The following is a 21,561-nucleotide window of genomic DNA, read 5'->3' on the forward strand; positions in this document are numbered from 1 at the left end:
TTGTAATACCTATATCTCAAGTGTAGGTTAGGCAACACAGTTCCTAGATTTCATAAATAAGAACTCAATGGACAAAATAAGAACCTGCTACAGAGCAAATTCTTATTATACTGGTCCTTATAAATATAGAACCTATATACACTATCTTACTGGTATAGCCTTTGCCAGTTAAGCCTGAATGCAAGATCCGCAAACCATTATATAAGAATACTACAGTATTCAATAACTTCAAATGCACTAACCTCTTGCAATTCTATAGTAAGTTCTCAAAATTCAGGCTTAAGTTTAACCCCAAAACTGTTGACACTATGAGTTGGATTATTGTTTTGGTACTAAAGTCAAATGATGAACCACAATACAGATGTAAGAAAAGACAACACACTAAGCTGCAGCAAAAAGCAGATTAATCAATAAACAACATTAACAAAACATAAAATCAGTTACTTAGAAAAGTTATTAGCTTAATCATCTTGCATACTATACAAGGGGCCCTCATTAAGCTATATACACAGTTGCAGCTACTTGGCCAAGGCAGTCTTTGTATCAATCAAGCAATCAAATCAAATCAGGTCCAAGATGGCAATTTAAATCCTGATGCATCAATCAATCAATTAATAAATTCAGACACTGGTTAGGAAACAAAAGTCCTGATAGCAAGTAGACAGTTCAGAAAGTAAATTAGGTGGGTCAGTCAAGTAAGCATGGGTCATGTTTTTTATAGATAAGTCATATCTGCTGACACATAATGAGACTGAGCCAGTATTTTCTGCAAACTTACAGCTATTAAACTGATACTTTCTGGAAATATTATAACATCAGTCAAAAATAGCAGGTAGTTTCATCAATTGTCTGAAGTATTTACAAAGAACATTATATTATTTTTACAAACTATAAGCTAAAAATTGCAATATTGTTGCATTTAGTAAACAATTCCTCAATCCAGATTATAGAAAAGACAACCCAACAACCCACTCTAAAATGAAGATGATGTGAGATACCTTAGAATATGGACAGATCATTCTCATAGAATAGTTATGTAATCTATGTAGTTGATTGCAAAGGTCATCTCCTCTAGATCTAAAGAAGTCCTTGCCCCTCTATAGTTCACACTGATTAGGTCCATCATAGAATACAGTACCCATCATACTAGATATGTTAGCTAAATAAAGAAAACCCAAGAGGTTCCTAGCAACAAAGATCATGGCCCTAAATGACCAGAGCTATCAGACATCCTATAGACTCCTTAGGAGTGATCTGTGACTTGTCTTTTGGGAACCTGAGATATGAACCGACTTCAGCAAATAGACAAATCTCAGTGGTGATACCAAATTCATCATTCAATGGTTACCCTTCTGGGGCTTCTGTGAACAAATTTCCATTCCAGATCAAGCAGTGTGACAGACATTCTTCCACTAAACCTGAGTTAGACAACTGGATGGGTACTCAGATTCACTCTCAGCATGCCTGGTCTAACATTTATAGAAAAAGTGAGGTGAGGTCTAAGCGTGGGTACTGGGAAGGAATAAATGGCTCCATGGCCAATCTGTCTTGTATTAACTCTGTAATCCCATGATGCATTAAAAATTGACCCAACTTTCATGAAGACCTGTAAAACAGACATAAAAGTCACCGCATCCCATTGAAATGAAAGGGAATTATGTAGTTTTGTTGTCAAATTGGCACTAAACAGGTTGTGTAGGTTTTTGTGAAAGAGGCCTCTTGTGGGTAGTTTTCTACTCTAGTTCTGAGGTAAGGTTTAATCTTTTTTTTAAGTAAAGTAATGAATTTGTTTTATTATTTTGGTAGTTTTACAATAATTACACAGACATGTGCTAGTTTTCCATTGTTGTTGATGTCATAATTTATATGTTTAGTCAAGCCTGACCCTTCATGACCTCAAGGACTTTAGCACACCAGGCTTGACTGTGAAAAACTTTATTTCTTGCAAATTCATATTCATATTCAAATTCATATTCATTGTTATTGTAATGATGTCTATCCATCTTAGCCTCCTCCTCCTGCATTCGATCTTTCCCTGCATCTGTTTTCTCTATACACCTTGTCTTTGAATTATGTGGCCAAAGTATGTGAATTTTTGTTTTACTATCAGGCTTTACGGTGAAGAATCTGGATTTATTTCCTTCACTTGCTGACTGGATCTTCTTGAAAAATGCAGAATTCTCAAAAGTTTTTTTTTTCCAGCACCATAGTTCAAAAGCTTCAACCTTCCAGTGCAAAGATATAGTTCAACTCTCACAGCCATATATCATTATTGGGAAAAAAAATCACAAACCAACAAGAAGGATCTTTGTGGACAATGTAATGACTTTGCTCTTTAAAATTGTATTCATCTTTTTGTCCAAGAAACAAATATGTTTTAATTTCATGGTACAATCACAATATTCACAGATCTTTGAACTCAGAAAAATTAAATCTATTACAGCCTCCTCTTCTTTCTCATCTATTTTCAAAGTGCTGAATGGGCTAGATGACATTTTTAACTGTTTTTCTTGTTGAGCAACAAACAAGCTTTTGAACATTTTACGTTCACCTTCATCAAACGACTCTTCAGCTTTTCCTAACTTTCACTGATCAGAGTGATATCATGTGCATACCTAGGGTTGTTAATTTTCCTGGCAATTCTGACTCCAGAATCTGAATCACCTTTACCAGTATTTAACGATATATAAACTAAAAAATAGGCTGACAATATATAGCCTAATCATACTCCTTTTCCAATCCCAAATCAGTCAGTTATTCCATATTCAGTTCTGTTACATCTTGCTTTGCACAGAGTTTCCATAGGAGCAAATAATGTGTCTTGGTATCCCCATTTCTCTAAAAGCTTGCCACATTTTTTGGTTGACAGGGTCTAAGTGTTTACAGTATAAAATAGAAGCAAATATTTTTCTAGAACTCTCTTGAACTCTCCATTATTCAGCAGATGTTGGCAGTTTGCTCACTTGTGCATCTTCCTCTTTTAAAATTAGCATTCACATGTGGCAGTTTTCAATCTGTATACTGATGAAGTCAGTAAACATTTATTTGTAATCAATTTAATCTTAATACAGACTAAAATTTGAATCTAGATTGCCGATAAAGATGTTTTCATTTTCCAGTTGCTAAAAAAAGCAAAACAAATTATAGTCCATAAGTACATAAGTACTTATGGACTATAATTTATTTAGCTTTTTTCTTCTTTTCTGTTTTTTTTCAGTTATACTAAAGTTTTGTTTCAGTATATTAAATTTAGATAGGTAGCATAGTTTATAGGGGTTATGCATATAGTGGAGATATTCCGAAAATGAAATGCATTATGAAATAGTGCAAGAAGTAGTGATACGGGACATTTCAGAGACACAAAGCAAGAAAGTGTTAGGCGAAAAGCACCCTCATATTCATGGTATGCAACTGAGATTCACCATGTACTGTATGCAAATGATGAAATCTAGTCCAAATAGAATTGTGGTGCTCAAATACACTGAATGCCAGGATTGTGTGCTATACTGGAGCATCACTCAGATGGAAGACAAACAACCTGAGCTGAACAGCAAGTGTTAGTGGCCAGCCTTGAAGCCAGTGCCCCCAGTTTTGTATGACATCTTACTCTGCTTTACAAATAGGTCCAACTGTGGCTCACATACCATCAACCTGTATGACCAGGATTGAGCACTACCGTGTATGCAGAGACACTGTATGGGAGAATGAAGTCATGAAACCCACAAATAGGATGAACTGGGATACATGGATTACCTACCCCAGTTGATTTGAACAATTATGTAGCATTAACTACCTTTTCTATAGGGACCTTTAAGTATCTAATAATTAGAACAACTTGGGAACTTTGCAAAATCAGCCTCACAGATCCTATCACAGTACCTATATAGTACTGCTTTACAGGTGCCTATATGGTTTGAGAGCTAACACTATATGAGCATTTTACACTATAGCCTGTTAACCTGAGATCCTATAGGTCAATGAGTGGATAAATATTTTCATCAAGGCTCCACCTGTTCTATGTAGCATATGTTACCTCAGTTGTAAGAACTTTTGCTTTATAAACTGCCTGGTGGTGTTCACTGCAAAGGGTATTCTATACAATGTGTCTATACACCTCCCAGGCAGCTTGCATGTTTTCCAGATCTGTTATACATGCAGTCTCTACAAGCATTTCAAGTAGGGTGACATCCAAGGGATCATCCACTTGATCGGTGCACACATTGCAGATACTTTGTCCAGGATATGCAGGTGATGCAAGGTATGCCTTGAAACCATGGATGATGACACCAATGCAAAACCCACAGAACATGGCTGAGATGATGTAAAGCAGTGCCAGTTTACTGATATGAAACATTGCTGAACATGTTTTATACTCATCTTGCACTTAACCAAATACTGAACTAGAAGCTGGAGATGAAGAGAGAGTTCAATTAAGCATTCCTAGACTTGGACAAACCTTATGACAAGGTCCCAGGAAATATGATTTAGGAAGTCCTCTGATGGTGTAAATTCAGAGAATCAATGTTACAATTAGTGCAGGCTATGTACAAATATTCACTGACATAATGGCAAACAATATTTAGTTCCACAGTGATGTTTCCAGAGAAAATGAGGGTGCAGCATGGTCAGCTCATATCCCACTTCTCTTCATATGGGCAATGGAAAATATCAGGAAATTGGCTGAATGAGACATTAAAATGCTGCTGTATGCATAAATGTACCACTACAAGCAGAGTTGGAACAGGAGCTTTAGCAAATGATAGTGGACTGGAATGCAAGAAATATAAGGGATATTCCAGTACTCATGGGATACAAGAAGCTGAATACTGAGATAGCAGCAAAATTAGTGGATCTGGTTTCCATTTTCAACTATCTTTGAGATGTGGCTAAGGAGAAGGGAAATCTGTATGAGGAAGTCAAAGACATACAGAGATACCACAGCCAACTTGTAAAAGCTGTCAAGAACAGTGTGTGACAGATGAATGCCACATAAGTTGATAAGAAAGGTGTGCAAACCAATGGTGTTACCACTCTTTCCTTATTGCATGGATACCTGGGTAGTGAAGGAAGAGCAGATGAGGAAGTGCATGGCAAGTCTAGTAGGATGCAATTTGTGGGATAGATGGAAAAATGAGGACATTGGATTTAAGTCCAAAATAACCCTGATAGCAAGGAATGTTAAGCACAGCATTTTACACAGGCTTAGTCACATGCAAGAAAGTAGAATACAAACTGAAATGCGGAACTGGGAAAAAAGGAAGAAAGGGAACAGGAGGCAAGAATGACTAAGCTAGAGATAGATGGACTGCATGAAAGGAAATCGGCAACAGTCAGCAGGTAGGAGAATAGCACTGAAATGAGAGATGCAGTGGCGGCTGGCACAACACTCTTAGTTGAAGCGCACAGACAAAAATGGGATCAATGAGGATGAATCCCGTCACAAGGTTTTCCATACTGTACGTTATAGCATTTGTCATTGCTCAGTACTGAATTGCTATCTGGCAGTCTGTTGGATGGGTACATCCAATTAGCAATGCAGCTATCTGAAGCCACTGTCATTCTTTTCCTTGGTATTATGACTACTTTATGCAACCAAATACTTTATGAGTGATCGTGCGTTACTATGTCATTATTATTATGTTTTCAGATTGGATACATTTTCACTGTCTCAGTGAAACCTTTTTAAATATCCCTTTATTTCCCCATGATATGTATTATTGTGTTGTGCCATAGTTATATTAATGCATTTTATAAATATGCATAATTATGGGACCCTACTCTTGTGGCATATCCCTCTGTTCTAATGGATGCAGGAATTTCACTCAGTCATATTATTAGTCATTAGTCTTGCATTCATTATGGATGGCTGATTAATTTTTTTTCTGGATAATTAACCGTAGTATATTATTCCATTCAAGGTATTATAAAGAAAGGTTCAGCAAATGAAAACCTAGAATTTGCAACTGACATGGGAGGTTAATATCACTGACTCCTGACTCCACAAATGCATAAATACAGAATGCAATAAAAAAATCCATGAATCCTTACTATAGTATGTTTGAAATTCTGAATGCATAAGTTCTAAGCAAAAACAAAAGGATCTGTGTTTTTGAATAAACTAGAATCTGGAAATAAATCAGTAAATATACTGAAATTCAGAGAACAGCAGCACTGATCAAAAGAAGCTGGAAGGGAATCATTCTACAGTTCTAGTTCACAAAATCTTAGCAGTGTGTGTTGGATAATGTTCCTAATTACATGCAAAAACTACAAAATGAACAATGATAAAATAAACTTCCTCATAACTGTCATCAAAGAGGAAAGTTACAAATGATAATAGAGAGTCTTCCTGATACTGTCATTAACAGAGCCCCTGCCCAGCCTCAGGCAGCACCCAGGAAGCAGCTTCACAGATAATTAGAAACAAGTCAACTGTAGATAAATTTTGGAATAAAGAAAAGTCTGACTATTGTATTCTCAACCTAAGTAAAACTGCATATTCATATGATGTATAATGGTACAATCAACAATATACAGTGTAAAAAATAATAAAGTACATAAAATTAACAGTTTAACATGTTGATCTATATACAGATCGTGAAGAAATTCAACTTGTATATAGATTTCCAGTCATCTAATTATGTCACTGTGGAAGTTCATTACTTGCAATGCTTAAACAACAAAAATGAATGTCATTAACCAGCATCACCTACTAGATGAAGTACTTTGGATAAATGTAAGTTGCAGACTGCTCTACTCAAGTATGTTCTGTGTCAATCTGAAGGACAACAACTCAAGTACGTCCTGAGTGTTTAATCTGAAGAACAACATTTGTCTAGTCAGGTGTAAACCCCTATACAACTCCCAACCAATCAAGGTAACATTTATTTTCGGCCTGTTGATGGGTTTTGCAGCATTTGGGAGTAACAAAGCTAATAACTATTTGCCTCGATTATCTAATAGGCTGACTTAAATCTGACTAAAAGAGGCTGTAACACTTTTCCCAGTGCAGGATGTTCAGTAATTACAGACTTTTGTATGAACCAAGATGGTGATGGCTTTGTTCATTTTTGTTTCTAAGTGCAGGCTGACCAGATTATATGCTGTAACAGGAAAGCATGGCCTACTATGAAGCCATAATTCCAGTGGCACCATGACATTGTGGATCATTTAGTTTTCCTTTTCAGGGCCTGTTCCTCCTACAGGACTCTTGCTACATATTATTAATGTGTGTCATGTTCAAGAAAAAACATTAGTGATTACTGGTGGAAATGCTTACCTATATTCTACTTTTCACATTACAGTCATGTCTGTCACCCAGAGTTCCTTAGCAGGGCAGAGAAAGCTGGATCAAGCTAGTCTGTGTTAGTTATAGTAAGAGATGATATATGGGGTCTAAATACCTCGTGGGTACTGGTCTCACTGTCTACATTCTTCTGACACATTCTTTTATTTTTCTACATAGCCTGATAACTTCTAGAGAGCATATTAAACTAGCAGCTGTGTTAAAATACACCATGTTGATATCTGCATGTGTAAAAGATGCAAGTAGAGGAATGTTTAGAATATCAGATTATGCATAAGGCAGTGACCATTTACATTGATCCAGACCAGTGTGATGCCATACGGGTGAATTATGCTAGTAGTGTTGAACTATTCAAATTCTCAGCAACTCTATTACGTGTAGAATGTACAGAGTCAGGGACAAACTCTAATGCCTGCTGACCTTACCATACTTATTGATTCACCACTGGGTTCCACAGCTGGGCACTGACCACACAGAACTTACTGACAAGCACATTTAGATATTAGTCTGTTTATTTATTTATTTCTTTTATTTTATTTATTTTTATTTATTTTATTTTACATTTGTTAACTGGGAGAGTCCGACTGGATACATGTCCATTTTCAGCGGAGGCCCGCGGAGAAAAGCTCCAGGTACATAACAGACATATGAACATTGTTAATGCAAAAAAGGAAGATAGTTGAGTTCTAAATACAATATAAAGATACATCACATCTTGGGAAAAAAATAACAGCAGCATATTAAAAAAAAACATAGGTCAGTTAAAAAGGCGAGGCGCCTTGTTAAAAAGCGGTTAAGGATAGTGAGGTAAGAGAAGGGTAAATGATAGTGGTTAATCAGGTTTGGAACAGGGGCATTGCCAGAGAGTACTGAGATGGGGTTTAAGCTTTTTTTTGAATTGTAGGAGTGAAGGTTCTGATGTGAGTATGGTCGGTAGGGAGTTCCACATTTTACCTACAAAGTTTGAGAATAAAGAATCCCCAGCAGAATTATTGGCTTTGGTAGTTTGAGCTAAGATCTTATTGGAGGAGCGTAAAGATTGCAGGTTAATATAGGGTTGAATGATGTTTTTCAGAGCTGGTGTTTTCTCTGGGTGATACAGTATCTGGTGAGCCATTTTGAGTTGGTTGAAATGGAGTTGGCTGGAAAACTCTAGCCACCCTAGTTGCTTCAAGTTAGTGCAGTGGTGCGTTCTAAAGGTGGAATTTGTGGCAAATCTAGCTGTGTGATTGTAACAAGAAGCAAGTTTGTTAAGGGTTGTCTTGTTTAGGTTTGTAAAAAGGGGGAGGCATAGAAAAGAGTTGATAGTAGGTGTGTGCTGGCAATTGTAATTTTAGCGTGAGGAGTGAGAAAGTGTTTTACTTTTATAAAGATAGAGCCAAGCTTTTTATTGACGGTTTTGATGGTTAGATTGAAATGGGTGTCAAATTTAGGGGAGTTATCAATGGTAACACCTAATAGCTTTGTGTGAGCTTCTGGTGATATAGTGATTCCATTGGAGGATGTAATAGAGAAGGTGGGGGGAAGAGTCTTGTTATTGGGTGAGAAAGTAAGTAGTTTTGTTGGGGTTGAGAACTAGTTGACGACTTGAGAACCATTTTTCTATTAGGTTGAAGGTGTCTTGGGTTGAAGCAGTGAGGTCTGCCAGGTTGGAGGCAGTGCTGATGATAGTCGAATCATCTGCATATTGAATGCATGTGGCATGGTGGGTGATTGTGGGCAGGTCATTAACAAAGATGGTGAAGAGAAGAGGGCCAAGAATAGATCCTTGGGGAACTCCAAGTGTAACAGGTAGGCATGTGGATAATTTGTCCTGCCATAGAACAGCCTGTTGCCTATTGGACAGGTAGGATTGGAACCATTTCAGCGTGGAATTGCTGAGTGATAGTTTTTAATGTATGGAGGAGTTGAATGTGGTTCACCATATCAAAGGCCTTGGAGAGGTCTAAGAAAAGAGCAGATGATAGTTTATTATTGTTTCTGAAGTTATTGATGGTATTAGAAAAGGATAGTAGGGCTGATGTGGTACTGTGATTTGGCCTGAAGCCATGTTGGGAGTTGGCTAGAATTTTATTTTTGGTGAGGTGTTCCATCAGTTGTTTGTGGACACACTTTGCCATAATTTTGGCCAGGGGTGAGAGTATAGCTATAGGTCTGTAGTTGGTTAGCTCTAGTGAGCTACCACCTTTATGGAGAGGAATAATGTGGGACATTTTCCATATGGAGGGATGAAGGCTTCTGACAAGGTGCGGTTTATGATTATGGAGGCGGGATAGGAAATGGCCTCAGCTGCTTTTTGCAGAAACTCAGCTGGGAGAAGGTCAGCTGCTAGCTTAGTGGGTTTTAGTTTTTTAAGAAGGGATGTTATAGAGGATATGGGTACTGGATCAAAGGTAAATAGATGATCTGATGTAGTTGTAGTATTCTGCTGGCATGGGTAGTGGAGTGGGCTGGTTGTTTGTTTGAATTGTGTGGTCAGGGATTGTATAGTTTCTGTGAAGAAACTATTGAATGTGTTAACAATGTTTACAGGGCACTGTTGTTTGCAAGTTGTTGGAGTGGGGGTGGTTGCCTGGCCTGGGTGCAGGAGCTTGTTTAAGCCTGCCCAGAATTTTTGTGGATTATTAAGGTGTTTGTGTTGGAGGTGGAGGAAGAAGTTTTTTTATCATTTAAGATCATTCTTTTAGTTTCATTTCTAAGTTGCCGGAAGGTTTGGTGGGAGTGTGGGTCTTTAGAGGTATGCCATGTGACCCACATCTTGTTTCTAGATAGGATTTTGGATTTTGTTTCCTTAGAGAGCCATGGTGCGGTTTTGGTTTTAGTTCTAATGGATCGTATTGGAGCATGGGAATCTAGAATCTTGAGGAAGGTGGTGTTGAAGTAGATAACTGCCTCTTCAAGAGGAAGAGACTTGAGTATTGTCCAGTTGTGGGCTTTAAGTTCAGTTTGAAAAATGGAGGCGTTGAATTTATTATTGTTTCTGATTTTTTTTATGGTTGTAAGAAGGGGGGTGATTTTCTTGAATTTGATAACATAGGTGAGTAAGTGATCACTCATGTCCTCTGGGTGAGTACCTGCTGAGTACTGGTCAGGATCTTTATTAGTAAGGATCCAGTCCAGGATGCTGTCTTTGTTTTGGGGTTTACCTAGTCTGGTAGGAGTGGATATGAGCTGAGAAAAGCCATGTAGATTTATGCTGCTAGATGGGGAGCTAGATGAGAAGGAATTCCAATCGATGTTGAAGTCACCTAATACTATGGATTCCTGGGGGTGAGTTTGAGTTAACCAGTGGAGAAAGTCCTCTAAGGTTTTGTTATTATTGTTGCCTGGGGGGATGTAAATACATGCTATATTTATGCTTTTATGTTTGTTTGGTTAAAGTTTTACAAGTAGAATTTCAGCATTGTTTGTTAGGAGGGGTTGTGGAGAGGCAAGGGAGATTTGTAATGTATTTTTGTAGAGTATGGCTACACCACCACCTTTACGAGTTATTCAGTCTGCTCTTAGTATATCATACCCTGGTGGGATTATCTGTGTGTCTTTCGTACTTGGTTTAAGCCAGGTTTCTGTGAGACATAGTAGGTCTGGGGAACAAGTAGCTAAAAGGGCATGTAGGTTGTGAATCTTATTGTTTACACTTTTGATGTTTAGATGACAGGTCAGAAGAGAGTTAAAGGGTCTAGAGTTTAGATTGAGAAGTGGAGGGGAGGATAGGGTGGAATTAGAATAGAGTGGAGGGGAAGGGCCAGGGTTGGGGTGGATATCACCATCTGTGGCTAGTCTGTGATTCAGAGTGGTAATGAATTTGAGGGCTTTGAGTAGAAGTTTGTAGTAATGTTTATCATTTGGCCTAATATTGGTAGGTTTGATAATTACATAGCGTTCGAGTTCTAACAAGGAGGGTGAGTAGGGAGTTGAGTTATGGCCTCTGTTGTTAATTATGGGGGAGGGGTTGGTTTGGTAGCCTGGGTGGTGGAAGCCTATGTAAGACCAGGTTTCATATAGGGTAGCTAGGTAAGGGACAAGTAGGAGTGGAAAAAGAGTTAGTATGATAAGCTTCCTGGGTAGTGTCATATTCTGTTTGATCTTAGAGGGCGGTAGTGAGGTACAGGAAGTTAGTGGACAGTAGGGGGAGTGGTTTGAGGTTATAAAAGTACGAGGATTGGGGACGGGTGGGAATAGGGGGCAGGGTAGGGAGCGGAGCGAGCACAAGCGAGTGCTCATGAGCGGGTTTACACTAGGCCACTAGAGCCCAGGTTTCAAGATGTAACTCCTGAATAATTAACTTGCAGGTGAGTAATCTCATCTAAACAAACATCAGGTTCAATTCCTATGCTTTGGGAGCTTGTTTTTAAATTTTTATAGCTGTTTGCCTTAGTTTTAGAGTGTGTTCTGTAGTTTAAGTGGAGTATATGCAAACAAGCTCGGATTTTTTGTTTGGGTAAGCCTAGGGAGATTCGTGCTAGTGCTGAGGACCCTTAAATAATACTAAAATTTAAAGTCTATACTAAAATGACCAGATAATTACCTGTTTTGTTTTTACAGGTTGTGGGCAATAGTAGAGTAGTCAAAAAGGGCTAAGTTCTTTTCTGCCTCACGCTGTGCAGGGGAAGACCTGGGAGGGATAGAGAGAGAGGTTGATTTCAGAGGCAGTCAGAAGCAACTGTGTAGCTTAAACAACATTAGACTACCCGAGGAAACCCTAAACTATGTTAGTAAAATCTTGACATATCTTTACATATAGCATAAATCATTATAACACATTAGCATTTTACTGCAACAGTGCCTTATGACTGAGAGTCAAAGAATGTTGAATGTTGAATATCCTGTTTCTCAAAAAATATACAGAAGGCTCTCAATTTTCACTCTAATGAACAGCCCTGCAAAGAGCTTGTCATACTAAAGTCTGGTTACCAAACACATTTAGCTTTAGAGACACAACTTAGCTTTAAAGAAACAAGTAGCTACAATATTCATGCCATTCAATAGTGCATTATGTAACTATGTAGCAAAAAAGAGTTACATCAGTTACTATTAAATCACACAATTCAACTTAAATACATTTAACAGTCTATTAGGAACAATGAATAACAGCTTAATATATACCTCAGGAGGTAGAGGCCTTTAACAAGGTCCTACAGCACTAGGGATTTGAAATTAAAGGCACCAGACAAGGGTTATTTCAAACCTTTGTAACAGGGATAGAATGGGGGTGGGGGTTTACACTAGGCCACTAGAGCCCAGGTTTCAAGATGTAACTCCTGAATAATTAACTTGCAGGTGAGTAATCTCGTCTAAACAAACATCAGGTTCAATTCCTATGCTTTGGGAGCTTGTTTTTAAAATTTTATAGCTGTTTGCCTTAGTTTTAGAGTGTATTCTGTAGTTTAAGTGGAGTATATGCAAACAAGCTTGGATTTTTTGTTTGGGTAAGCCTAGGGAGATTCGTGCTAGTGCTGAGGACCCTTAAATAATACTAAAATTTAAAGTCTATACTAAAATGACCAGATAATTACCTGTTTTGTTTTTACAGGTTGTGGGCAATAGTAGAGTAGTCGCTCAAAAAGGGCGAAGTTCTTTTCTGCCTCACGCTGTGCAGGGGAAGACCTGGGAGGGATAGAGAGAGAGGTTGATTTCAGAGGCAGTCAGAAGCAACTGTGTAGCTTAAACAACATTAGACTACCCGAGGAAACCCTAAACTATGTTAGTAAAATCTTGACATATCTTTACATATAGCATAAATCATTATAACACATTAGCATTTTACTGCAACAGTGCCTTATGACTGAGAGTCAAAGAATGTTGAATGTTGAATATCCTGTTTCTCAAAAAATATACAGAAGGCTCTCAATTTTCACTCTAATGAACAGCCCTGCAAAGAGCTTGTCATACTAAAGTCTGGTTACCAAACACATTTAGCTTTAGAGACACAACTTAGCTTTAAAGAAACAAGTAGCTACAATATTCATGCCATTCAATAGTGCATTATGTAACTATGTAGCAAAAAAGAGTTACATCAGTTACTATTAAATCACACAATTCAACTTAAATACATTTAACAGTCTATTAGGAACAATGAATAACAGCTTAATATATACTTCAGGAGGTAGGGGCCGGTAACAAGGTCCTATAGCACTAGGGATTTGAAATTAAAGGCACCAGACAAGGGTTATTTCAAACCTTTGTAACAGGGATAGAATGGGGGTGGGGGTTTACACTAGGCCACTAGAGCCCAGGTTTCAAGATGTAACTCCTGAATAATTAACTTGCAGGTGAGTAATCTCGTCTAAACAAACATCAGGTTCAATTCCTATGCTTCGGGAGCTTGTTTTTAAAATTTTATAGCTGTTTGCCTTAGTTTTAGAGTGTGTTCTGTAGTTTAAGTGGAGTATATGCAAACAAGCTTGGATTTTTTGTTTGGGTAAGCCTAGGGAGATTTGTGCTAGTGCTGAGGACCCTTAAATAATACTTTACTTTAAAGTCTATACTAAAATGACCAGATAATGACCTGTTTTGTTTTTACAGGTTGTGGGCAATAGTAGAGTAGTCGCTCGAAAAGGGCAAAGTTCTTTTCTGCCTCACGCTGTGCAGGGGAAGACCTGTTTTGTTTTTACAGATTGTGGGCAATAGTAGAGTAGTCGCTCGAAAAGGGTGAAGTTCTTCCATGCCTCACGCTGTGCAGGGGAAGACCTGTTTTGTTTTTACAGGTTGTGGGCAATAGTAGAGTAGTCGCTCGAAAAGGGCGAAGTTCTTTTCTGCCTCACGCTGTGCAGGGGAAGACCTGTTTTGTTTATACAATGGATGTATGTCCATTTTTAGTGGAGGCCCGGGGAGAAAAGCTCCACACTTCACAGTAGTATTTACAAAACACAGGTACATTACAAAGTTTTGGCAATCATACCACTTCATTGCATTTTAGCTTATGAGTAAGAAAAAAACAATCCTATTACATAACAAATATGGATATACATACAAAAATATGTAAAAATATGTAAAAAAGAACACTATTAAACAGTAAAATCGCACACACGTTATTGTAAATAAAAGATTAACTAGCTTATGCAGGTATGAAGATTAGTGTCTGGAGACAAGTGAGGTAGTTAGTCCGGGTTAGCACAGGGGCATAACCAATGTGATTTAAGGTATGGTTTAAGTTTGGTTTTAAATAGGGTAACTGAGGATAGGGATGTTAGGTGAATGGGGAGGGTGTTACAGGTTTTACCCACTGTATTAGAGAACAATGAGTCTCCGGCCAGATTGTTGGTTTTATCTATTTGTACCAGTAGTTTATTTGATGAACGCAGGGTCTTTAGATTATTGTAGGGGGTGATTAGGTTAGTAAGTATTTGTACGTTGATGCAGGGTCTTAGGGCAACTATTAGTTGGTTCATTAGAATTAGATTTGACAACTCTAACCATCCTAGTTGATTAAGATTGTTGCAATGATGGGTTTTATAGGTTGACCCAGTTGTAAATCTGGCAATATTATTGTAGGAGATGGCAAGCTTGTTCAGATTGCTTTTACAAAGTTTAGTATAGATAGGAGATGCATATAGTAGGGTTGAGATTAAGTGGGTATGGGCAATAGTGGTCCTGACTAGTGGAGTCAGAAAGGGTTTGATTCTATAGAGGGAACCTAGTTTTTTGTTTACTGTTGTTATAGTCTTGTTAATATGGGGCTCAAATGTAAGGTTATTATCAATTAGTTCCCCAAGTAGTTTTGTGGTAGAATCAGGAGATATGATAGTGCCATTGCTAGATGTAACAGTGAAGTTCAGTTGGGAGGCCCTGTGGGTGGGAGTGAATAATAGCATTTTTGGGGTTTTTTTGGGTTCAGGTTGAGAGATCGGTGAAGGAGCCATTTCTCTACTGTGCTAAACACATTTTGGGTTAGGGAATGAAGTTGTGATGGTGAAGTCGCTGAGCATATTAATGTGGAATCATCCGCGTATTGGATACAGGTAGCTTGAGGTATTACAGAGTGTAGGTCATTTGTAAAAATAGAGGAGAGGACCCAATATGGAGCCTTGAGGGACACCAAGGGCAACTGGGAGATGGGAAGAGAAGTTATTCTCCTATAGTACAGCCTGTTGCCTGTTATTTAAGTAGGATTTTTTTAAATATTTAAGCAAAGGTTTTTGGGTCCAGGTGACAAAAAAAGGGGTTTTGGGGGAAGGGGGATGTTTAAAATTTTACTGAATTGCTATCTGGCAGTCTGTTGGATGGGTGCATCCACTTAGCAATGCAGCTATCTGAAGCCGCTGTCATTCTTTTCCATGGTATTATGACTACTTTATGCAACCAAATACTTTATGAGTGATCGTGCGTTACTATGTCATTATTATTATGTTTTCAGATTGGATACATTTTCACTGTCTCAGTGAAACCTTTTTAAATATCCCTTTATTTCCCCATGATATGTATTACTGTGTTGTGCCATAGCTATATTAATGCATTTTATAAATATGCATAATTATGGGACCCTACTCTTGTTGCATATCCCTCTGTTCTAATGGATGCAGGAATTTCACTCAGTCATATTATTAGTCATTAGTCTTGCATTCATTATGGATGGCTGATTAATTTTTTTTTTTCTGGATAAGTAACCGTAGTATATTATTCCATTCAAGGTATTATAAAGAAAGGTTCAGCAAATGAAAACCTAGAATTTGCAACTGACGTGGGAGGTTAATATCACTGACTCCTGACTCAACAAATACATAAATCCAGAATGCAATAACAAAATCCATGAATCCTTACTATAGTATGTTTGAAATTCTGAATGCATAAGTTCTAAGTAAACACAAAAAGGATCTGTGTTTTTGAATAAACTAGAATCTGGAAATAAATCAGTAAATTTACTGAAATTCAGAGAACAGCAGCATTGATCAAAAGAAGCTGGAAGGGAATCATTCTACAGTTCTAGTTCACAAAATCTTAGCAGTGTGTGTTGGATAATGTTCCTAATTACATGCAAAAACTACAAAATGAACAATGATAAAATAAACTTCCTCATAACTGTCATCAAAGAAGAAAGTTACAAATGATAATAGAGAGTCTTCCTGATACTGTCATTAACAGAGCCCCTGCCCAGCCTCAGGCAGCACCCAGGAAGCAGCTTCACAGATAATTAGAAAAAAGTCAACTGTAGATAAATTTTGGAATAAAGAAAAGTCTGACTATTGTATTCTCAACCTAAGTAAAACTGCATATTCATATAATGTATAATAGTACAATCAACAATATACAGTGTAAAAAATAATAAAGTTCATAAAATTAACAGTTTAACATGTTGATCTATATACAGATCATGAAGAAATTCAACTTGTATATAGATTTCCAGTCGTCTAATTATGTCACTGTGCAAGTTCATTACTTGCAATGCTTAAACAACAAAAATGAATGTCATTAACCAGCATCACCTACTAGATGAAGTACTTTGGATCAATGTAAGTTGCAGACTGCTCTACTCAAGTATGTTCTCAGTGTCAATCTGAAGGACAACAACGCAAGTACGTCCTGAGTGTTTAATCTGAAGAACATTTGTCTAGTCAGGTGTAAACCCCTATACAACTCGCAACCAATGAAGGTAATATTTATTTTCGGCCTGTTGATGGGTTTTGCAGCATTTGGGAGTAACAAAGCTAATAACTATTTGCCTCGATTATCTAACAGGCTGACTTAAATCTGACTAAAAGAGGCTGTAACACTTTTCCCAGTGCAGGATGTTCAGTAATTACAGACTTTTGTATGAACCAAGATGGTGATGGCTTTGTTCATTTTTGTTTCTAAGTGCAGGCTAACCAGATTATATGCTGTAACAGGAAAGCAAGGCCTACTAGGAAGCCATAATTCCAGTGGCACCATGACATTGTGGATCATTTAGTTTTCATTTTCAGTGCCTGTTCCTCCTACAGGACTCTTGCTACATATTATTAATGTGTGTCATGTTCAAGAAAAAACATTAGTGATTACCGGTGGAAATGCTTACCTATATTCTACTTTTCACATTACAGTCATGTCTGTCACCCAGAGTTCCTTAGCAGGGTAGAGAAAGCTGGATCAAGCTAGTCTTTGTTAATTATAGTAAGAGATGATATATGGGGTCTAAATACCTCGTGGGTACTGGCCTCACTGTCTACATTCTTCTGACACATTCTTTTATTTTTCTACATAGCCTGATAACATCTAGAGAGCATATTAAACTAGCAGCTGTGTTAAAATACACTATGTTGATATCTGCATGTGTAAAAGATGCAAGTAGAGGAATGTTTAGAGTATCAGATTATGCATAAGGCAGTAACCATTTACATTGATCCAGACCAGTGTGATGCCATGCGGGTGAATTATGCTAGTAGTGTTGAACTATTCAAATTCTCAGCAACTCTATTACGTGTAGAATGTACAGAGTCAGGGACAAACTCTAATGCCTGCTGACCTTACCATACTTACTGATTCAGAGCAGGGTTCCACAGCTGGGCACTGACGACACAGAACTTACTGACAAGCACATTTAGATATTAGTCTGTTTATTTATTTATTTCTTTTATTTTATATTTGTTGACCGGGTTGGTCCAACTGGATGTATGTCCATTTTTAGTGGAGGCCCGGGGAGAAAAGCTCCACACTTCACAGTAGTATTTACAAAACACAGGTACATTACAAAGTTTTGGCAATCATAACACTTCATTGCATTTTAGCTTATGAGTAAGAATAAAACAATCCTATTACATAACAAATATGGATATACATACAAAAATATGTAAAAATATGTAAAAAAGAACAGTATTAAACAGTAAAGTCGCACACACATTATTGTTAATAAAAGATTAACTAGCTTATGCAGGTATGAAGATTAGTGTCTGGAGACAAGTGAGGTAGTTAGTCCGGGTTAGCACAGGGGCATAACCAATGTGATTTAAGGTATGGCTGAAGTTCGGTTTTAAATAAGGAAACTGAGGATATGGAGGTTAGGTAATTGGGGAGGGTGTTCCAGGTTTTACCCACTGTATTAGAGAACAATGAGTCTCCGGCCAGATTGTTGGTTTTACCTGTTTGTGCTAGTAGTTTATTTAATGAATGCAGGGTCTTTAGATTATTGTAGGGGGTGATTAGGTTAGTGAGTATTTGTACGTTGATGCAAGGTCTTAGGGCAACTATTAGTTGGTTCATTAGAATTAGATTTGACAACTCTAACCATCCTAGTTGATTAAGATTGTTGCAATGATGGGTTTTATAGGTTGACCCAGTTGTAAATCTGGCAATATTATTGTAGGAGATGGCAAGCTTGTTCAGATTGCTTTTACAAAGTTTAGTATAGAAAGGGGATGCATATAGTAGGCTTGAGATTAAGTGGGTATGGGCAATAGTGGTCCTGACTAGTGGAGTCAGAAAGGGGTTGAGTCTATAGAGGGAACCTAGCTTTTATTTACTGTTGTTATAGTCTTGTTAATATGGGGCTCAAATGTAAGGTTATTATCAATTAGTTCCCCAAGTAGTTTTGTGGTAGGAGATATGAGCAGGAGGATTTGTGCAGGAGATATGATAGTACCATTGCTAGATGTAACAGTGAAGTTCAGCTGGGAGGCCCTGTGGGTGGGAGTGAATAATAGCATTTTTGTTTTTTTTTGGGTTCAGGATGAGATCGGTGAAGGAGCCATTTCTCTACTGTGCTAAACACATTTTGGGTTAGGGAATGAAGTTGTGATGGTGAAGTGGCTGAGCATATTAATGTGGAATCATCCATGTAATGGATACAGGTAGCTTGAGGTATTACAGAGTGTAGGTCATTTGTAAAAATAGGGGAGAGGACCCAATATTTATTTATTTATTTATTTATTTATCATTTGTTGACCGGGAAAGTCCGACTAGGTTCCACAGAGCCTGTTTTCAGCGGAGGCCCGGGGAGAAATGCTCCAGATGGAGCCTTGAGGGACACCAAGGGCAACTGGGAGATGGGAAGTACATAGTACAGCATGTTGCCTGTTATTTAAGTAGGATTGGAACCACTATATAGCAAGTGGATCCAGTGACAGGTTTTGAAGTATGTTTATGAGTAGCTAGTGGTTGACCATGTCAAAGGTTTTTGACAGATCAATAAAGAGGGCTGAGGATAGAATGCCATTATTATGATTTTTATTAATGTAGTCGGTGAAGGATAACAGAGCAGAGGTGGTGCTATGAAATGGTCTGAAGCCATGTTGGCAGGTAGCTAGTAAGTTGTTTTCTAGTAGGTAGTTTAATAGTTGCTTATGAATGCACTTCTCCATGATTTTTGCCAATGGGGATAATATGGCTATAGGCCTGTAGTTAGATAAATCTTTGGAATTACCACCTTTATGCAGGGATAATATGTGACATTTTCCAGATTGATGGGATAGTTCCTTCAGAAATAGTTTTGTTAATGAGGATGGATATGGGGTAGGCTATAGCTTTAGCAGCTTTTTGCAGCTATTCTGCAGGTAGTACGTCTGCAGAGAGGGTGGTGGGTTTAAGTTTCTGAATATGGGGTAAAGGGTAAGAATAAAAAGGCAAAGACAATGGTGTAGTGCCTACAGGAATGGATTAACCTTAACTGAGGACTTAACTTAACTAGGGCACTGGAGGCAAACTGAGGGAGTAAATAAGCTATGGGAATGGGTCACAGATGGAGTACCCCTAACTAATATCACTGGGCCTGGAAGAGGAAAAAGGCCAAAAGAGAAGTCTAGTATTGCTCAATAGGCATATGAAGCTAGTAATCAGTGGAAAAAGATAGGGCGTTTAAGAACTGGAACGGATGGGTTATGAAGACAAAGGTAGTAAGGCTGTAGATAAGGTACAGAATGAAGAGGTTTAGTCATGTGAAACAACAGTTGTGAATACAGTAACAGTGCATTTTGGAGAGGAGTCAGTATAAAAGCTAAGGAAGGAGAACACATTTGTTTGAAGAATTTAGTAGAAAGGAGGAAAGTTGTTAAGACCTGATAAAACCAAGGAAAAATGGGGAGGGGGCATGAATGACTGAGAAAAAGACAGACATAGTGGAAGAACTATTTGCTTTGGTGCTCACAGAGTAAAGGAAGGGGTGAGTTCCATGCTAAGAGAGATATAAAGCATAATGCAGAAGCCATGGATAGATGCCAGGACAGCGAGGGATGGGGTGGAGGAAATCTTGCTGCTTGATAGAAGAATAAAGCACAAGGAAATGATGAGTTGTCTCCAGTGTTGTCAGGAATCTAGATAGTGTACTCCAGACCACGATGAGTTATCTCCAGTGTTGGTAAGAACCTAGACAGTGTACTCCAGACCATGATAAGTTATCTCCAGTGTTGTCAGGAACCTAGACAGTGTACTCCAGACCACGATGAGTTATCTCCACTGTTGTCAGGAACCTAGATAGTGTACTCCAGACCATGATGAGTTATCTCCAGTGTTGTCAGGAACCTAAACAGTGTACTCCAGACCATGATGAGTGATCTCCAGTGTTGTCAGGAACCTAGACAGTGTACTCCAGACCATGATGAGTTATCTCCAGTGTTGTCAGGAACCTAGATAGTGTACTTCAGACCACGATGAGTTATCTCCAGTGTTGGCAGGAACCTAGACAGTGTACTCCAGACCATGATAAGTTATCTCCAGTGTTGTCAGGAACCTAGACAGTGTACTCCAGACCACGATGAGTTATCTCCAGTGTTGTCAGGAACCTAGACAGTGTACTCCAGACCACAATGAGTTATCTCCAGTGTTGTCAGGAACCTAGACAGTGTACTCCAGACCACGATGAGTTATCTCCAGTGTTGTCAGGAACCTAGACAGTGTACTTCAGACCACGATGAGTTATCTCCAGTGTTGGCAGGAACCTAGACAGTGTACTCCAGACCACGATGAGTTATCTCCAGTGTTGTCAGGAACCTAGACAGTGTACTCCAGACCACAATGAGTTATCTCCAGTGTTGTCAGGAACCTGGACAGTGTACTCCAGACCATGATGAGGTATCTCCAGTGTTGTCAGGAACCTAGATAGTGTACTTCAGACCACGATGAGTTATCTCCAGTGTTGGCAGGAACCTAGACAGTGTACTCCAGACCATGATAAATTATCTCTAGTGTTGTCAGGAACCTAGACAGTGTACTCCAGACCACGATGAGTTATCTCCAGTGTTGTCAGGAACCTAGACAGTGTACTCCAGACCACAATGAGTTATCTCCAGTGTTGTCAGGAACCTAGACAGTGTACTCCAGACCACGATGAGTTATCTCCAGTGTTGTCAGGA

The sequence above is a fragment of the Protopterus annectens genome, chromosome 15.part0, assembly GCF_019279795.1.
Source record: "Protopterus annectens isolate FY-2018-M chromosome 15.part0, PAN1.0, whole genome shotgun sequence".
In the NCBI taxonomy this organism is placed as follows: Eukaryota; Metazoa; Chordata; order Ceratodontiformes; family Protopteridae; genus Protopterus; species Protopterus annectens.